Below are 18,944 nucleotides of genomic sequence, written 5' to 3'. Positions count from 1 at the left end.
ATTCTCCATGCAAGAATACTGGAGTGGGTTGCCATGCCCTTCTCCAGGGGATCTTCCTGATGCACGGATCGAGCCTGGGTCTCTTTATGTCCCCTGCATTGGCAGGTGGGTTCTTTACCACTAGCGCCATCAGGGAAGCCCTCTGATCCATGAGTAATTGCAAAGTGTGCTGTTTAATTTCAAAAGGTTTTGATATTTTTCTGATTTCTTTCTATCATAGATTTTTTAGTTTGATTCATTTTGTACTGTATGACTTGAATTATTATAAATGTTTTAAAGCTTGCTTTATGACATGGGATATGGTCTATCTAAATGTTCTATTGGCGCCTGAAAACTTAATGTATTCTACTGTTGTTTGGTCTTCTATAAATGTCTATAAGATACTGTTGGTTAAATTATTCTATTTTATTGTAGAATTATTCTATATTATTGATGATTTTCTATCTAGTTATTTCATATAGTATCTTCCAGTTAAGAGAGAACCATTGAAAATTTTCAACCTAAATTGTATATTTGTCTACTGATCCTTTCAACTCTACTACTTTTTCTAAAATGATGCTCTGTTTTGAGCATACACATTTAGAATTGCTGTTATCTTCTTGGTTGGCCTTTAGTTCTTATATAATTTCTTTGTTGCATAGTAAATTTTATTATAAATTCAAGTTTCAGTCAGTTCAGCCGCTTAGTTGTGTCTGACTCTTTGAAACCCCATGGACTGCAGCACGCCGGGCTTCCTTGTCCATCACCAGCTCCCAGAACTTGCCCAAATTCATGTCCATTGAGTCAGTGATGCCATCCAACCATCTCAGCCTCTGTCATCCCTCTTCTCCTCCTGCCTTCAATCTTTCCCAGCATCAGGGTCTTTTCCAATGAGTCAGTTCTTTGCATCTGGTGGCCAAAGTATTGGAGCTTCAGCTTTAGCATCAGTCCTTCCAATGAATATTCAGGACTGATTTCCTTTAGGAGGGACTGGTTGGACCTCCTTTCAGTCCAAGGGACTCTCAAGAGCCTTCTCCAACACCACAGTACAAAACATCAGTTCTTCGGCACTCAGCTTTCTTTATAGTCCAACTCTGACATCCATACATGACTACTGGGAAAGCCATAGCTTTGACTAGATGGACCTTTGTCAGCAAAGTAATGTCTCTGCTTTTTACATTATTTTAATATAGACATTCCTACTTTAAAAAATTTAATTCTTACATAATTTATTTTTTTCATCTTTTCTATTTTCAAATTACCTCTGCTGTTATGTTGGGATGAGTTTCTTGTAAACAATATAGTTCTTGCTGTTGTTTTAACTCACATTGCTAATCTCTTTTTTTTTCTTTTCTCTATTTTCTATATTTATATGAAAATAATTCATGCTAAATACATTATTTACCTTACAAGAACTTTGTTATTTTTGAATAAAAAAAAGTTTGTGTTTTTGTGATTTTTTTTTTCTTTTTCTTTTTTCAAAGGAATTCCATGCATTGTGGATCAGAAATTTCTGCTGGCTACACGGCTGAATGTGGAAATCATTTTGAAAGATGAATACTGACTGACGTTAATTGCAAACTCCATTTTGAGGGCAGTCTAGGAGTTTTGTTTTTCTTTTTTTGCCATGTTTTACTTTAGTTTGTCCATCAATGTGCCTTTCATCTTTTAAAAATACACCACAATACTAATGGCAGGTCCGCAACTTTTTGTTTTCACTTGGATCAAGTGATTTTGACAGACAGAAAAAGTTTTGTACCATTATTTCCTTAACAGCTATGGTAATTTCTTGGAACTTGATTTTCACTTGGGCAGTTAAGAAGACATAGCTTGTTTTTTGCATCAGTTTCCCCCCCCACCCCCCTCACCCCCGCCCCTCTTTCGTGTGTGTGGTGTGTATGTGTGTGCACAAGCGCATATTAGAGGACCAACCTTCAGGCTTATGGCTTGTGTAACCTGCTTTTCATTTAATACAGAAAAGAATCCAATGATCAGCAACATCATTAAAAACTGTCCCAGTTTCTTCTCATGAGTCACTGAGACCCGGTGAACAAGAGCGGTCCAGTGTTCGCCTGCAGAGATACTACTGGGCTTCTGGTTAAAAAGCACAGAGGACTGGTGACCGCCCTGCTCCCACCTCACACTGCATGCGTGGATCCACGCCAAGGCTTCTCCTGGCATCATCTGATGCCACAGTGCCACTAGCCTGGGTCTGCTCCTAGGGGGACCAGGGGTCCTTCTGTCTCCTCAGTTGCCTTACGTGGGCTCACTCATTGACCCCAGCTGGGTGCACACCCTGACCTCTTAAACCTAAAGGTTGGGCCTGATCGATGGTGACCTTGCACATGGGCCTTAGTGCTGGGTGTGTGTGCCCGTGGCATTACCGCTGAGTCCCTGTGGATTCAGCCCCGGGATTCTGAGACAAGCTGGAGGAAGCAATGTCATTTTGGCTTTTTCGGTTTTGACTTCAGGTAATGAAAAGCTTTTGTAAAACGGCTGAGTGTCAATATGAGTTCTATGGCTTCAATCTCCTTTAAACATAAAATTCTTAAGGGTCCAAAACTGGGGTGGGGGACAAATTAAAAAAAAAAAAAGGCAAAGAAAAGAAAGAAAACCAAACCAAAGGAAAAAGAAAACAATAAATTGCTGATATTGCCACAAATCATTAGAAATCTCCTGACATGCTGAAACCAAATGGCCGTAAGTTCAAAACAAATCAGTGACTTTTTGTTAATTTTTCGCGGTTTCCTTTTGCTCCTTCTGCTCCTTTGCCGTCCGATTGGTGATGTTGTTCAGGCAGGACCGGATGCCCGCCAGGTGCAGGAGCGAGCCCGCCGCCTCCTTCATCTCCTCGTCGTCGCTCTCGGGGGGCTTCTCCGTGCGTCTGTTTTTGAGGGTCAGCGTGTCGCTGGGCACCTTCCGCGCCTTGGCCGCGGGCGGCCGCTTCTTGTGCGCGGGGCCGCAGTCGCCCGGGGCCTCCCGGGGGCCGCGCGGCCGGCCGTCCTCCTCCGGCTCGCTGTGGCTCTCGCGGCTAGGGAAGCTGCCCTCTCTGCCCTCCGGGCCCCCCTTGGCGGCGACCTCGTCGGGCTTGTCGGCCTAGGAGGACGAGGCGCAGTCGCTGGCGGGCGAGGCGCTGCGGGCGGCGGCGGCCTTGGCGCTGCTGTAGGTGTGGTCCTCCTTGGGGTCCCCACTGACCACCTGGGAGCTGCACGCCGGCCCGCTCTCAGTCCGCAGGCGGCAGCCGGGGAGGCAGTTCCTCACAGCCGCTGTCATCCCAATGGGCGCGACTGGCAACGGCCGGACCCCGGAGAACAGGCTTCGGCTCAGAACCCGCGTTCCGTTCTGTATCACTCCCGGAGGAAAACCTGCTTGTATCTCAGGGGGAGTGTTCAAAAGCATCATGGCAGTGGCAGCGTCAATGTCAAGTTCTTGCAGGAGGGCTCCGTTCCTCTTGAAGAAGGTGCTGCCTGGCCAGAGGGGTGGACCTGATGTGCTTTGATATGCCTGAGAAGAGGCGGGGGGTGTACTGAACACATTCGAGTGTGGGTGATAAGGTGTCTTTTTCAAAGCCTGAAGTAGATTTTGTCTATACTCTGGGTCTATGCACCACAATGACCCTTTCCCGATACTCTGACTCCTCTCTTTGTCCACTTTCTTAAAACACTTATTCAAGGACAAATTGTGTCTCACTGAGTTTTTCCACCCAGTAGGTGCCTTTGCAAAATACGGAAAGTGTTCCAAGATCCAGTTGTGGATATACTTGACGGGCAGGCGCTTGGTGGGCGAGTCCTCGATGGCCATGAATATGTGGCAGCTGAAGGAGTAGGGGGGCTTGCAGTTGGGGTTCTAGATGACGTCGTAGGGCACGTCGGAGTGGGCGGGCGACGGCGGCGGGTCGTAGTCCAGGTCCTGGACCGGGCTGACGCTGCGCAGGACCGAGTCCCCGAAGCTCTTCAGCAGGTTCTTGCTCTCGTGTAGCCAGTTCAGGTTGGTCAGCTCCTCATCTTCCATGGCCTCCTCCTCTAGTCGGATATCGGGCAAGGGGAAGTCGAGGTCATCGTCTTCCTGCAGGGCCTTGGAGAAACCGCTGCCCCAGTAACACTGACTCAGCCCTCTGGAGACGCTAATTCCTGAGCTTTCCGGTTTCTTGCTGGGAGGCATGACTGGACCCATTTACGTGAAGGCTCCTGGCCGGAGCGGGGAGCGGGGGCGCCGCGGCCCTTCAGCGGGAGCCCACAAACTTTGGCGGGAGCGCGGCGGGCATGGCTCGGGAGCCCACCGAGGGCGCGCGGGCGCGGCGCTGCGAGCACGGGCCAGCGGGCGGCGGGGGGCGGCCGTGGGCGCGGACGGCAGGGGCGCGGGGGTCGCGGCGCGGCACGAGACCTGCGGTTTCCGCCGTACGCGCCGCGCGTCCTCCCGCCGACCCGCCGCTCTCCCCGCCCCGTCCGGCCTCCGGCTCTCCTCCGCCGCTGCTAATCTCTTTTAATTGGTTTATTTAGACTATTCACATTTAATGCAGCTATCGATATGTAGAGCATAAGTTTGCCATTTTATTTTTTGTTTTCTATTTGTGCCCTCTCTTTTTTAATCCTGGTTATCTTCTGTTAGAACTGGACATGGAACAACAAACTGGAATCAAGATTGCCGGGAGAAATATCAATAACCTCAGATATGCAGATGACACCACCCTTATGGCAGAAACTGAAGAGGAACTAAAAAGCTTCTTGATGAAAGTGAAAGTGGAGAGTGAAAAAGTTGGCTTAAAGCTCAACATTCAGAAAACGAAGATCATGGCATCTGGTCCCATCACTTCATGGGAAATAGATGGGGAAACAGTGGAAACAGTGTCAGACTTTATTTTTCTGGGCTCCAAAATCACTGCAGATGGTGACTGCAGCCATGAAATTAAAAGACACTTCCTCCTTGGAAGGAAAGTTATGACCAACCTAGATAGCATCTTCAAAAGCAGAGACATTACTTTGCCAACAAAGGTCTGTCTAGTCAAGGCTATGGTTTTTCCTGTGGTCATGTATGGATGTGAGAGTTGGACTGTGAAGAAGGCTGAGTGCCAAAGAATTGATGCTTTTGAACTATGGTGTTGGAGAAGACTCTTGTGAGTCACTTGGGCTGCAAGGAGATCCAATCAGTCCATTCTGAAGGAGATCAGCCCTGGGATTTCTTTGGAAGGAATGATGCTAAAGCTGAAACTCCAGTACTTTGGCCACCTCGTGCGAAGAGTTGACTCATTGGAAAAGACTGTGATGCTGGGAGGGATTGGGGGCAGGAGGAGAAGGGGACGCCAGAGGATGAGATGGCTGGATGGCATCACTGACTCAATGGACGTGAGTCTCAGTGAACTCCGGGAGTTGGTGATGGACAGGGAGGCCTGGCGTGCTGCGATTCATGGGGTTGCAAAGAGTCGGACACGACTGAGCGACTGATCTGATTTGATCTGATTATGATTCATGTACAAGTTGCTATGTTAAACTTTTGCTAAGTCCTTTATTCCTGGAAAGCAGGGGTTGTTGAAGAAATCCATTCATACTTTTGTATTCTGAGAAAAAACTTGCCTCAAAGAACCACCATAACTTAGATAAGGCTCACCTTAGATAAGTCTCCCTTTTTTACTTAAAATGGGGCAGACACAGACCCTTTAAATTCCCATTCATTGCCTCACAAAACATTATCTGAGATGTTTTCCCCACTGACCAATTAAAAAGTGCTTGAAACTAAACATGTGTTAAGCTTCTCTCCTTTCTACAGTCCCTGGAACTTTGACCCACCCACTTCCTGACCCAGCATAAAACTCTTCCTTAATGATCCCTCCTAAGAATAAAACATTCCCTGAGTATCCCACTTCCACAATATTAAGTTCTTGTTGACCCTTTCCCATAAAAGAAAATTTTTTTCTGCCTGACCTTTGAGATGCTTGCAGTTCAGAGTTTGGATTGTTTTCTCTATTTACAATAGTCTGTTTCCCCTTATTGCAATAATTCTTTCAAATAAAGTTTCTTTTTACTTAAGTCTAGATTTACTTTTTTTTGTCAACAGAAATTGCCAAATTGTTGAATTGTTTCGATAATGTACTACCTTTCTCCCATTTGGGGAGCTGTTTATTGTAGCAATGAGAATGTTAGATTCGTATTTGTGTTCTTAGCATACCTTAACCTGCTTGTGTCTCTAGTTCTTCCCATGCTTCTTTTCATCAATTTTTGTTTCTATTTTAGAGTCTGAGTATGTTGTTATTTCTCTCTGTGTACCCCATTTCTCTCCTGTCTCCTTGAAGTCAAGCTCCTGTCTTTGGTTTGCTCCAATGATATTAAGGAGAAAGTAGAGAAGATTTCTTCCCTAAGTCTGGTAGTTTGCTGTCTGAATCTTCAGCCTAGACTTCAGCCGCCTCTGTGGTAAAAGACCTGATTTTATACTTCAAACAGAAAGTAAAACACTGGTTTCACTTCTATATTGGCTTTTATCTTTAGAAAATTTCTGCTGATTCAAAGAAATACTGCTTGCTTGCTTATTTATTGATATTGCATTTCCTGGGTGTTAAAATTACTGAGATGGAAGACATGTTCATGGGTGTGTGTTAGGAATGAGATGCCATGTAGTTGTTTAGTCACTGAGTTGAGTCTGACCCTTTGGGACCCCATGGCCTGTAGCCCTCCAAGCTCCTCTGTCCATGGGATTTCCTAGGCAAGAATACTGGAATGGGTTGCCATTTTCTTCTCCAAGGGATCTTCCAGACCCAGGGATCGAATCTGTGTCTCCTGAATTGGCAGGCAGTTTCTTTACCACTGAGCCACCAGGGAAGAGTGCTAGGAAGTGAACAGAACAGAACAGGAAAGGGAAAGAAATCGGGAGGCGACAAGGGCACAGAGTATTTGTTCAACTGCTTTCTTTCTCTAGTTCCTAAGTCACTCAAGGACAAAAGAGAGAAGCATCTTCCGAGTGCTAATTAAACTTGTTATTTTAATTTCCCATAAAAGACCTTTTTTCCCCTGAATTAGCTGTTTTTGACTGAGAAAAAAAAATTACAACCTAAATGTTGGGAGTTATGTTTTATTTGGTGGCTAAAACTGAGGACTTAAGCTTAGGACACAGCCTCTCAGATAACTCTAAGAGACTGCTCTGGAGAGGTAAGGATGGAGCCAGAATTATACAGGAATTTTTTCCACAGAGACCATGTAGTCAAAACATCAAAAGATTACTGTTAATTCAAAAAAAACCCAGACATCCCAAGTTAGTGAATTTTGTGCTTTTCTTTATATAAAAAGCCCAAGAGTCTACACTCATTGAAATAATTCCTTTAATAAGCACCTCAGTGACTGAGGGCCAGTATGCTGCTTTTCTCCATCCTGAATCCTTTCAGGGTGCACAGTTGGGCGTTACTGCAATGACTGCTGGCTGGATGGCCACAACATTTGTTTCCTGTCGCAACATTGTTCCTTCACGGACCTATACTGAGCTGTCTGTGCTGGTGTCTCAGGGAACTTGCTCCACTCTGACGATGCTCCTGAAGCAATCTGCTGCAATGGTAGCTGTTGCTTGTCTACCTCATTTCTCCCATCCCCCAAACCTCATACATCCCACCTCTCTGTGTTCCTTCCAGTTGTGGGAGATTTGTCTTATTCATCTTCATATCTCAGACATAGTTCATGAAGCATATAGATGAACAAAATGTGCAATGCTTGAATAAGGAAATTACCTATCTATCTGAGTTTATTTTCCCAGTTGTATGTGAGAATATTAGTAGCTATATCAGTGAGTTGACATGAGACACAAAGGAGATATAAGAGGTGCTGGCATGATGTACTTCTAATAAGACATCTTTCCTTAGTTTTAGAAGAAAACTGTAGGTGTTTTCTAGTAAGCAAAATTTAAATGTCAGTCATTAGTTTCAGTCCAGGATCCAACAGTTTCTAGCTGTACTTGCTTATATCTTGAGTGTGGAGAGGGTGACCTATGTGGAGAGAAGCAGGTGAGGGGTGGAATGAATTTGTGCCAGTAGCACCATCCACTCACACAACATGGATGAGGGTAAAATAAGGTAGGTTAGGGATTTCCCTAGTGGTTCAGTGCCTGGGACTCTGGGCTCCCAAAGCAGGAGGCCCAGGTTCAATCCCTGATCAGGGAACTAGACCCCACATGCTGCAGCTAAGGATCCCTCGTGCTGTAACTAAGACCCAGTGCAACCAAATAAATAAACAAAAATATTTAAAAGAAAAATAAGGTAGGTTAATCTCACCCAGTGCTTGGTCTGAAGCAGACATTCACATGTGAATTCATTTCCCCATCACATAATGTGTTTGAAAATCAAATCTGTCAGAATAAGAAATATCAAGTGGAGTGGCTTCAGCAGCAGAGTTCCTTCTAGTGTCTAATCTGTACCTCTGAGTATTTCTATGTAAGTGTGTGTTTTTGCATTCCTATACTGGGCCTTGTAGGAGTGCCTGCATCTTCTCTATTGTCATACTCTGAGTCTACAGATTAGATAGAGTCTATGTCTGTTCCACTACATCTTCTCTACTGTCATGCTCTGAGTCTACAGATTAGACAGAGTCTGTGACTGTTCCACCTTAGAATCTCTCAATGCACCGCATTTTCTATGTATGTTAAGATTTCAGTAAACGCATAAACTAATGAAGGCATTTAAGCAATCCCATCAAATCAAAATCAGATTCACAAACAAGTTCATTCCCCCTCCACAGCTACGTCCTGTTACTCCAGGTCAACCCCCACTATAGAGAATAGACTTTTGGTTTCATTCATCAGTTTTCTTTCAATTCCAAGAAATGTTTGTTTTTAACATGAACATCAGTTAAATGATTACTGAATGTTCTTTGTAATGTTTTCTGCAGACTGTTTTATTTCTTTTAGTACTGCCAGTTTTTAACTTAAGTTCTCTTTGAAAAATTCTAGCCTTATTCTGAATAAATTGAGGGAAAAAGAATTTAGCCAGGCCTCCGCAGTGATAGTAGAGAGAGCCAGTAACCCATCAGGGGCCCATCCAGGGCTGGAAAGGGATTCAACTGAATTCTGGTATCACTAGTGAATACTAGAGCATTAGAAGTGATTTACTAACTGTTAAAGGTACTCTTTGCTTTTGGGTTCATATTTGAGGAGCAAGCTGATCCAAGATTTTTGTTAGTTTGTTCAAGTAGTGACTTGGAATTGATGTAATTTGGGATACCATTTTAAGGGAATGTTTTTGAACTTTCAAACTGATTATCCCATACAACCGGTTTACATATCCAGGGCAAGCAAGTCTTATTGGTTCTGCCATCAAAATACATCCTGAATCAGGCCACAGACCATGTGTAGCACTAAGTACCATCCTAATACAAGCTGCTATTATCTCTTTCCTGGATTGTTGCAATAGTCTTCTAACTTATTCCCCTGTATTGTAATCGTATTCTACCCCATCATCTCTCAGTCTCTTCTCCACACAATGTGGAGAGTGACCATTTTAAATTCAGAGTAAATTGTCACGCCTCTGCTTAAAAATTTCCAAGAGTTTCCCATCTCACTATTAGCAAAACTATTTGGTCCTATAGTGTCTTACAATGCCTTAAATCAGTTTCCTCTCTGGCCCTCTCTCCCTTGTTTCTCTGCTTTCCAACTATACTTGCTTCCTTGTTGGTCCTCAGTCCCCTCAGCCATGCTTCCATCTTGGGGTCTTTGCTCATGCTCTGTTTGAAAAAAAAAAAAGTTGGTTTTTTTTTTTCTGTCATATACCTTCAGTTTCTTCAGAATTCTGCTGATATTGTACTGAACCTGGAAAAGTCTTTCCTGATGACTCTACATTAAATAGTAATTGTTTCTGCTCAGCACTCTTTAACCTCTACTTTGCTGTATTGTTTTCTTCTTAACACTTGCCATCATCTAACATACTATTTAGTTAGAACTGGACATGGAACAATGGAGTGGTTCCAAATTGGGAAAGGAGTATGTCAAAGCTGTATAGTGTCACCCTGCTTATTTAACTTATATGCAGAGTACATCATGTGAAATGCCAGGCAGGATGAAGCACAAGCTAGAATCAAGATTCCCAGGAGAAATATCAATAACCTCAGATATGCAGATGACATCACCCTCATGGCAGAACGTGAAGAGAAACTAAAGAGCCTCTTGATGAAAATGAAAGAGGAGAGTGAAAAAGCTGGCTTAAAACTCAACATTCAAAAAATGAAAATCATGGCATCTGGTCCCATCATTCTTGGCAAATAGATGGGGAAACAATGGAAGCAGTAAGTGACTTTATTTTTGGGGGACTCCAAAGTCACTGCAGATGGTGACTGTGGCCATGAAATTAAAAGACACTTGTTCCTTGGAAGAAAAGCTATGACCAACCTGTGAACCCGCTCAATCGTGTCCGACTCTTTGCGACCACGTGGACTGTAGCCCGCCAGGCTCATCTATCCATGGGATTTTCCAGGCAAGAATACTGGAATGGGTTGCCATTTCCTTCCTAGGGGATCTTCCCAACCCAGGGATCAAACCCCTGGATCAAACCCGAGTCTCCCACATGGCAGGCCAATGCTTTATCCTCTGAGCCACCAGGGAACACTGACCAACCTAGACAGCTTATTAAAAAGCAGAGACATTACTTTGCCAATAAAGGTCTGTCTAGTCAAAGCTATGGTTTTTCCAGTAGTCATGTATGGATGTGAGTGTTGGACCATAGAGAAAGCCGAATGCCAAAGAATTGATGCTTTTGAACTGTGGTGTAGGAGAAGACTCTTCAGAGTCCCTTGGACTGCAAGGAGATCCAACCAGTCCCTCCTAAAGGAAATCAGTCCTGAATATTCTTTGGAAGGACTGATGCTGAAATTGAAGCTCCAATACTTTGGTCACCTGATGCAAAGAACTGAATCATTTGAAAAGACTCTGATGCTGGGAAAGATTGAAGGAAGTAGGAGAAGGGGACAACAGAAGATGAGATGGTTGGATGCATCACCAACTCAATGGACAATGAGTTTGAGCAAGCTCCAGGAGTTGGTGAAGGACAGGGAAGCCTGGCATGCTGCAGTCCATGGGGTCGCAAAGAGTCAGACACAACTAAGTGACTGAACTGAACTGAACATACTATTTATTTGCTTGTTTATTTATTGTCTCTTTTCACTAGAATGTAAGTTTTCTAAAAATAAGAACTTGATCTCTTTTACTCTTGAGTCACTACCTTTTAAAACAGTAGCTAGAACAGAGAATGTGGTTCAATGACTATTGAACATGTAAAATAGTAATAGTTTATATTACATACAAATGGATCCTATTATATACATCTATTTGCAACTTCCTTTGTTTTTTCAATATGTTTTCATGTTTTTCTATGTACATGTGCAAGGAATTTGCCTCTTTTTTCTTAACTTCTGTATTAAGTTCTATTGAGGAGATAGACCACTTTTCTTCTTAGCATCCTCAAATTTACAGATTTTTAAATGGTTTTCACACTTTGTTTATATGTGCAATTCTATGACAAGCACTTTTCCATAACTATGTTATGTTTATATATTTGCTTAAAATAAATTCCTAGAACTAAAATTATTAGTTCATGATTTTTATTAAAGCTTTTGATACACATTATGAAACAGTTCTCCAGTGTACTACTTTATATTTCTACCCGCACTATCTAGACTTTTCCATTTCCACACATGCTGGTTAACAGTGGTATACTTATTTATTTTAACCTTTGTTAACTTTGTTTTTATTTTGTTTCACTTTAAAGTTACTTGAATATTATGATATCTAAGATTTATTTATACATTTATTTATATTTTTTGCTTCAGCTGTTTGCATATGCATTTTAATCATCTACCCATTTTCCTTTTGTTGTGCTTATTTTTTACATTTACTTACATGTTTTTAAATAAACTCATTATGTAAAAGGGATGGCCAATGTTTGTCTTTTATATATTGCAGATATTATTTCTTTTCTGTCATATCTTTAAATGGAAGTGTTTGTTTTCCTTTATTTTTGCTGTATAAGAGTTTGAAATTTATATGAAATCCGATCTGTCGATATTTGCCTTAGTAGTGTCTTATTTTGGTTGTATTACAAGGTCTTTCTCACTAAAATAGTATAAGTTACTCAAAATATTTGCACTTCTATGGGATTTTTATACATTTCAATTTTTATTTTATGTAAAGTATATGTATTTAACAAATATTTTCTAAATGAATTACCATTTTTCCAGCATGTTTGTTGAACATGCCTCCATTCTGTACTTACATGAAGTGCTACCTTTGTCTTATATCAAATGCCTGTTTTTATTTTTTTCATTGAATTCTTTGTTCTTTAAATTTTTGCTTAATAGCATACCATTTTAGTTGCTGGTACTCTATAAGTAAGTGTAATATAGCACAAAATGTGAGCAATTTTCTCATTATTTTTAATCTTTTAATTGCTATTTAACTCATATTCTTATAAAATTATTCTTTCAGGTGATCATTATAATTATTTGGTCAAATGCTCTTATGAATTCTGAATATAATTTTTAGTATCTTCTTCTAGCCAACAAGCCACCTGTAGGAAACTGCTGAAGATCCCTCTCTTTCTGCCTGTGATCTGAGCTCATCTTTTTGATAAGTTTATAGGTGGCTGTGTGATTCTTTTAATAATTTTTATTTATCTGTCTTCACTTTGTCATTCCTACTAAGTGTGTGATGCTCTTCGATTAATTTTTATTCTGCTTGCAGTTGTAGAACTCTTGGATTATAATATGTGGTCAGGAGATAATTTCTGAATGAATTGATGATTTTTCTCTCTGTCTTTTTCTAAACTGAAGTATGTACAGCTATACAGGGGCAGAGTGGAGAGGTGACTAATAACAGACTGTGGCTTCACTAAAGAACACAAGTAGAGTAACAAGCTTATTGGGCCTAGCACAGAGCCCTAACAAACATTTAAGCTTTGCTTTTTGTTTCCCTCTCCTTCTGTGTGACAGATTCATGGTAAGAAAAAAATGAGGATTTTTTCCAGCCAGAATTATTTAGATTCATTATTGAACCTCTCTGGCTCAGTACTGTATTGGTTAATGCATATATATCCTTTATTTTATGGTCTATTTTTTATTCTATACTCAAACCAGATTGTAATCCTGAAGATAAAATCTGGGCAAATAGGATCCCTTTTCTTCTATTTGTAATTTGAACTTGTATGACCCTCCAGAAGGAAAAGACCACATAACATGTTCTGTGCCTTTCAGGCTTTCCTTCACTATCTTGTGCTTACCTTTGCTCCAATTTGTGAATATGTCTTTGTTGTCCCTCTGTGCTGCAGGAGTGGGACCAGACTAGATTTTGCCCTGCTTCTCATTTCCCCCAAAGTGAATCTATACCATGACTTTGCAAGTAATGTTTTTTGTCTCAATCATTTAAATGGAGTATGCAAAAAGAGTCTTACACAGATATTCATATTTCTTACTTGGCTTCTTCTTTATTAATCATTGCAGATTTTCTGTTTCATTTTTCAATTTCCAGAAATAGGCCAATTGTTACTGTTAGTAGGAATTTTGGCTAGAGCAGAAAACATTTGCCTAGTGGCTTTGAGTGAATGTGAATAGATGTACTGTTCTTTCCTTCACAACTGATCAACCTCAGAACATCTCTGTGAAGGAGACAAACTTTCAAACACCGATCCAGTGACAGCTGTCTTTCAACCAAGTTAGAATTGGGGAAGATAAAGGCTATAGCATTTGAACAGATAAAAGTTACCCGTTTTATCTTAATAAAAATAAAGAAACTATGATATGTAAGTCACAAGAGTCTACATTTCCCATTTGTAGTATTTGGTGATGTTAAGGCTGCAACAGTGAGCTGTCCCCTGATTAGGTTCCTGGGATTTTCTCCTCTCTCTCTTCCTCTGTCATCCCTCCCACTCTCAGCCATCCCCAGGGTTTTGGAGATTAGAAGACTGTGTGTTGGGGAGGAGATAGAATTCCCATTGCAGGATTCCTGGATCCAGGCTTTCTGAGTAGGGGAACACATTCTTCTTTGTATAGGTTGTCATGGAGCCTCTGACTCATTGAGAATAGTTGATTCTCTTGTGCATATTTGTGTAGAGGTGAATCTGCTCACCTTCCATGAGCAACTTGGGCTGTGACTTACCGTATCTGTTCTATCCATTATTCATCTTCCATCCATTTTCAAAATCTCCCACCTTCTCACAGAACTTCTGTTCTTACCATTATAAATTTACATTAAAAATGTTTTTGTGTTCTTTTACTATTATTTTAGCAGACTCTCTGAAGGGAAAGGGAATAATATGTGAGTTCAGTCACCATCTTTCTTTGGAACACTATTGGCTTACATCAGGAATTCCCTGGTGGTTCAGTGGTTACCACTCGGTACGTTCATTGCCACTGGGAGGGGTTCACATACACACACACACACACACACACACACACACAGGCTAACATCTCTCTCTTTTTCAAAACTATGCGCATCTGCCACCTTATATAGCTTCATCTATTGCTCTTCCTTCATCCTTGGATTCCCAGACACTTTGTGAAGGAATTATCTATGCTCATTCCCTTTACTTCATTCAGTTCAGTTCAGTTCAGTTCAGTCGCTCAGTTGTGTCTGACTCTTTGCAACCCCATGAATCGCAGCACGCCAGGCCTCCCTGTCCATCACCAACTCCGGGAGTTCACTCAAACTCACATCCATCGAGTCGGTGATGCCATCCAGCCATCTCATCTTCTGTTGTCCCCTTTTCCTCCTGCCCCCAATCCCTCCCAGCATCAGAGTCTTTTCCAATGAGTCAACTCTTCGCATGAGGTGGCCAAAGTACTGGAGTTGCAGCTTTAGCATCATTCCTTCCAAAGAAATCCCAGGGCTGATCTCCTTCGGAATGGACTGGTTGGATCTCCTTGCAGTCCAAGGGACTCTCAAGAGTCTTCTCCAACACCACAGTTCAAAAGCATCAATTCTTTGGTGCTCAGCTTTCTTCACGGTCTAACTCTCACATCCATACATGACCACAGGAAAAACCATAGCCTTGACTAGACGGACCTTTGTTGGCAAAGTAATGTCTCTGCTTTTGAAGATGCTATCTAGGTTGGTCATAACTTTCCTTCCAAGGAGTAAACGTCTTTTAATTTCATGGCTGCAGTCACCATCTGCAGTGATTTTGGAGCCCAAAAAAATAAAGTCTGACACTGTTTCCACTGTTTCCGCATCTATTTCCTATGAAGCGATGGGACCAGATGCCATGATCTTCGTTTTCTGAATGTTGAGCTTTAAGCCAACTTTTTCACTCTCCTCTTTCACTTTCATCAAGAGGCTCTTTAGTCCTCTTCACTTTCTGCCATAAGGGTGGTGAACAAAGCTAGTGGAAGTGATGGAATTCCAGTTGAGCTCTTTCAAATCCTGAAAGATGATGCTGTGAAAGTGCTGCACTCAATATGCCAGCAAATTTGGAAAACTCAGTAGTGGCCACAGGACTGGAAAAGGTCAGTTTTCATTCAAATCCCAAAGAAAGGCAATGCCAAAGAATGCTCAAACTACCGCACAATTGCACTCATCTCACATGCTAGTAAAGTAATGCTCAAAATTCTCTAAGCCAGGCTTCAGCAATACGTGAACCGTGAACTTTCAGATGTTCAAGCTGGTTTTAGAAAAGGCAGAGGAACCAGAGATCAAATTGCCAACATCCATTGGATCATCAAAAAAGCAAGAGAGTTCCAGAAAAACATCTATTTCTGCTTTATTGACTATGCCAAAGCCTTTGACTGTGTGGATCACAATAAACTGTGGAAAATTCTGAAAAAGATGGGAATACCAGACTACCTGACCTGCCTCTTGAGAAACCTATATGCAGGTCAGGAAGCAGAAGTTAGAATTGGACATGGAACAACAGACTGGTTTCAGATAGGAAAAGGAGTACGTCAAGGCTGTATACTGTCACCCTGCTTATTTAACTTATATGCAGAGTACATCATGAGAAATGCTGGGCTGGATGAAGCACAGGCTGGAATCAAGATTGCCGGGAGAAATATCAATAACCTCCTTACACTTAGGAATTTTTAAAAACAAAACTCAACTGAGTAAATTTTAAAGATCCCTTAGGTTTTATTCAGTGATTCATGTATGGGTCAGAGTCCAATCTAGTACACAGAAGGTATCTCTGAAGAGCTATACAGTGAAGTAATTTTATAGACAGAAGGGAAAAGGAACAAGGAAGCTGAACTAGGCCAAAAAGCAGATAATGTTATTACAGGTCCCTTTACTTATAGGGAATGGCAAAAATTATCAGGCAGATTGCTTAACCAGTGCTGATCAGGCAATTCCTGATTGACTGGTATTAAACTCATTTTTGTGAAAACCAAAACTATAATTAAGTCTCAGTTTGCTGTGTAGGATTAGCATGAATGAATCAATCTTGGGTCTATTGTCTTGTTTTTAACTTAGCCTGTGACAATATTCCTGCTTCTTCAAAATACCATTGACTTTCATAAGAGAGCAGTTTTCTAGTTTCCCTTCTTTGCAAACCTGGGTGCACTCCTCTTCTGTTGGCTTTGCATGCTCATCAAACCTTATGCATACATGCATACTGTAATTCATTATGGCATTGTTGTACAACCTTCCTCATCTACTTTGTTCTCTTACTCTAAATGACCTTTTGGTTTCACTGGTCAACCATATGTGAATTATTGTCTTGTCTAACAAGCATTGTATCAGAGTTCTATCTAAGAAACAGAACTGTTATTTTGTTATGGAATATGGAATTTATTATTTTATAGGCATTTGATCTCATGAAGCGATATGACTATTTCCTCTATGATTAGCAATGGATCTAAGTCATGGGGACAGGCACTTGGGGAGGTAAGAGGAACATGACATGGGGGAGGATAATAATAAACTGAAATCCATCAGGATGAGCAAAGACTGTTTTGGTCTTTTACAGGCTCAATCATCCAATTACCTGACTTTGATAATTCAAATAATCTGCAAAGGAAGCTGGTGCCCTTGGTTATAATAAAAAAAACTCCTTCCTGGCCCATGAGTTAGAGAAGATGAAGGAAGGGAGCTGGATGGGAGCTGATGGAGTTGTCAACTGAATCACTGCCCCACATCTACAAGGTGAGTCAGTGATAACATCTATAAGTTGTAATAGTGTCCCTAATCAACTTCCTACATGGAAGAATAATATAAGGGATATAGCTACTACTTCCACTCTGCCTTCTAAATCTCAAACAAAATATGTCTGTGGTCTACACTAAACTTGAACTATTAATACACAGGGAAGGAAGTGCTAGAAAATGTAGTTTCAATTTAACTAAGTAGACACAGGGCAACCCCATTACAAATCTTGAGTTCCAGGTCCGTAAAACTAAGGTGACCACATAATTTGCTTTTAAAATATGGCACTTTAGAGAGTGAAAGGTGATGGGGCAAATGCTAAAACCCTTATGCAATCCAGGCCATCTATTTCAGAACATATACTCTAAACTTGCAAATTACCTACTTTAGACTGGACCCCTTGAAGTATTTCCTCCAAGTTCAGTTTCTGATGTTAGTCGAGTTTACTCTTAGCATCATGCTAAATTGTATTATCATGAGAGGCACATTTCTGTGTCAACCAAAATTTCTTTCCTGGCCTTTAGAATTTTTGGTCATGATCAGTTCAGTCAGTCATGTCCTAATCTTTGTGACTCCATGGACTGCAGCATGCCAGGCTTCCCTGTCCATCACCAACTTCCGGAGTTTACTCAAACTCATGTCCATTGAGTCACTGATGCCATCCAACCATCTCATCCTCTGTCGTCCCCTTCTCCTCTTACCTTCAATCTTTCCCAGCATCAGGGCCTTTTCAAATGAGTCAATTCTTCGCATCAGGTGGCCAAGTGTTGGAGTTTCAGTTTCAGCTTCAGTCCTTCCAATGAACATTCAGGACTGATTTCCTTTAGGATGACTGGTTGGATCTCCTTGCAGTCCAAGGGACTCTCAAGAGTCTTCTCCAATATCACAGTTCAAAAGCATCAATTCAAAAGCTTCAGTTTGTCAAGATGGTCTCTATAATAATGAGCTTTAAATATATTGTTTTCCTATTATCCTGTTTTCCATTTATTTCTATTTTTCCCCCCATGGAATTGTCTCAGTTTAAATGAGTCTTTGTCTTTAAATCAATATATGGGCTTAGTGTATCTACAAATGGCCTTGTAGTTTAATTTGGAGGCACCATAATCTCTGGAGTTTATCTAAATTGCATCAATTCATTTGATGATTAAAAGGCTATTTTTTTTTCAAATTCACATTTGAAAGTTTTTAATTATATTTTGATCTCAGAGTAGCATCCAGCTGTAAAAAATTTTTCAGAACAGATCAAGGATTGGAAATCCTTAAGTTCAGTAGATCTTTCCTTTGCTAAACAAGATTGTCCTCTCTTTCTCTTCAAAAAGTTCTCATTGATGAGTCAATATTCTATTGAATATTGACTTTTCACTCATATTCAATTTCCATTCTCAGGAAAATGGGAGAAATTTTAAAAGGAAATAAAAGCCAGATAGGAAAGCATAGATTCGTGGTTGAATGCTAGAAAGTTTATCTCAAATGACTGTTTTATGTTTATAGTGATCATTTAAGAAATATGGATACCTAAAAACTTGGATAAAAATTCAAAAAGAGAAGGAAACCAGATCAGGAAAAGACTGATGTAAGATGAGCCTTGGTCCGAAATAGAAAACAGTTGAATCTGTGTCTCATGCATGTGTTAAAAGAAATGCTTAATAGTCGTGATACACAGGCTTAGTCGCTCCGCGCATGTGGGATCTTGCTGGATGAGGGATCAAACGCCTGTACCCTTAACTGGCAGGCAGATTCTTTACCGCTGACCACCAGTGAAGCCCAACGAGGCAAATTTTATTTGGGCAAAATGAGGTCTGCAGCTGGGAGACAACATTTCAGATAGCTCTGAGATAGTGCTCTGAGGAGATGAGGGGTAGAGCTAGGATATACAGGAGTTT

The 18,944-nt window shown here is 41.2% G+C and overlaps 1 pseudogene; it reads right to left on the bottom strand.

The window, feature by feature from the left end:
• Positions 1-2,709: 2,709 nt before the first annotated feature.
• LOC129628300 (forkhead box protein N3-like) lies at positions 2,710-4,152 on the bottom strand (annotated as a pseudogene).
• Between the last annotated feature and the right edge of the window lie 14,792 nt (positions 4,153-18,944).

Source organism: Bubalus kerabau, chromosome 15, assembly GCF_029407905.1.
Source record: "Bubalus kerabau isolate K-KA32 ecotype Philippines breed swamp buffalo chromosome 15, PCC_UOA_SB_1v2, whole genome shotgun sequence".
Classification (NCBI taxonomy): domain Eukaryota; kingdom Metazoa; phylum Chordata; class Mammalia; order Artiodactyla; family Bovidae; genus Bubalus; species Bubalus kerabau.
The sequence above is the reverse complement of the archived record's forward strand: the minus strand, read 5'-3'. Positions and strand labels throughout refer to the sequence as shown.